The sequence below is a fragment of the Homalodisca vitripennis genome, unplaced genomic scaffold, assembly GCF_021130785.1.
Source record: "Homalodisca vitripennis isolate AUS2020 unplaced genomic scaffold, UT_GWSS_2.1 ScUCBcl_1001;HRSCAF=4058, whole genome shotgun sequence".
Taxonomy (NCBI): Eukaryota; Metazoa; Arthropoda; class Insecta; order Hemiptera; family Cicadellidae; genus Homalodisca; species Homalodisca vitripennis.
The window spans coordinates 83,978-85,785 of NW_025777118.1; positions in this window are offsets into that span (position 1 = coordinate 83,978).

Consider the following 1,808-nt stretch of genomic DNA (forward strand, 5'->3'; position numbering starts at 1 on the left):
ATGGTTTTTGTTTGTTAATTCCACTTACTACCATTTTAAGGATTGTGTTATTCTCAAACGTTATTCTATTAAAGATACATTTTTGTACATTACTATTACAAATACATGCTCTATTTCAATGCGCCTACGGTCATATATTATCATTCAAGGAATAATGTTTGATCTTTTGTACATTTAAGGTAATTATTAGTTTGATTTGTCATTTATTTTGTTTGTATACTCTTAAAAATTAAGTATCAACTTTCTATTACTACTATATGAAGCAAAATGGTTTTTGGTTTTTATTCCTTTGTAGTAAATATTATATTTTGTTGTTAGTAAATATTACTTACAGAAACTGACAGAATTTTGTTTTCTCATGTGCAATACATCTCATTTTATTTATTTACAAACTATTTAATAATGCTGTAGTCTATACTGTTTGTTTTAAGCACATTTCACTTTATTTTATTCTAAAATGGTGGCATTTTTATACCATACCTATGTATTATTAATATGTAAATGCGCGCGCTTGAACATGATATAGTTTAAATCTATAACAAATGTTAAATAACAATATATCCAAGCATGACACGGCAGACGGTGTGGCGGCTGATGGACAGCGACGCGCGACTGCTTGACAGATTAGATCACTACAGACAAGTATACTGCGAACAGTTCGACTCACACATACAGGTTACACAACACTTTAACAATTCATACAAAGAATGGCTTAGCATAATTCATTTCAACATTAGAAGTTACCACAAAAATATTGACAGTTTAATAATTTTAATTTACAGTTTGAACGTTAAATTTGACATTATTGTGCTTACGGAGGCCTGGGTTGACAGAGATAGGACCTTGGTAGCACTGGACGGTTATGACGTACACAGCACGGATAACAACTGGAATAGGAATGACGGTGTGATTGTTTATATAAGGAGTGAATTGAGTGGAGTGACTAAACAGATTACTTTGGGAGAGGCGACTGGACTGCAGGTGGACTTTGACTGTGACGGTAGACAATGGAGGGTACTGGGGGTGTACCGCAGTCCGACTATGAACTGTGACTTGTTTTTGGAGGAACTTCATAACTACTACTCGCTTACTTCTAACGATATGGCTCATATGTTCGTAGGAGATACCAATATTGATATTTTAAACAATAATAATGACAGAAAAGACTTATATTTAAACATACTATACGAAGCTGGCCTTACAGAATGTATTAACAAACCGACTAGAGTGACTGACCAATCTAGTACTTGCATTGACCATATATTTATCAAACACTCTGACTATAGTGTCGTGACTGCGGGTGTACTGACCACTGACCTGACCGACCACTACGCCGTGTTGGCCGGGGTGGAGCGTGGGGCCCCCCGTGCCGGCACTCACACTGATACTAAGAGTACATACCTAGACCAACAGGAACTGCACCGTCTACTGGAGACTCAGTCGTGGGAGCATGTTCTTGTTCAGCAAGATGTTAATAAGTGCTGTGACGCATTTTTTGAGGTTTTCGAGGATTTAAAACAGCATTCTCAAAAATTTAAAAGACAGAGTAACCGCAATCAGAGACTTAAACCATGGATTACAGCAGACCTAATTAGTGCGATTCGAAAGCGAGATAAATTAAGTAAGACATTAAAAAAGCAACCATTTAATACTACATTAAAAAATTATTATAACTATTTCAGAAACAATCTTTCAAGGGAAATTAAATTAACGAAAAATAATTACTACAAAGAACAAGTTTTAAAATCATCGAACAATCCAAAAATGTTCTGGAAGATAATTAGGGAGATAAGTGGTGCATCGCAAGC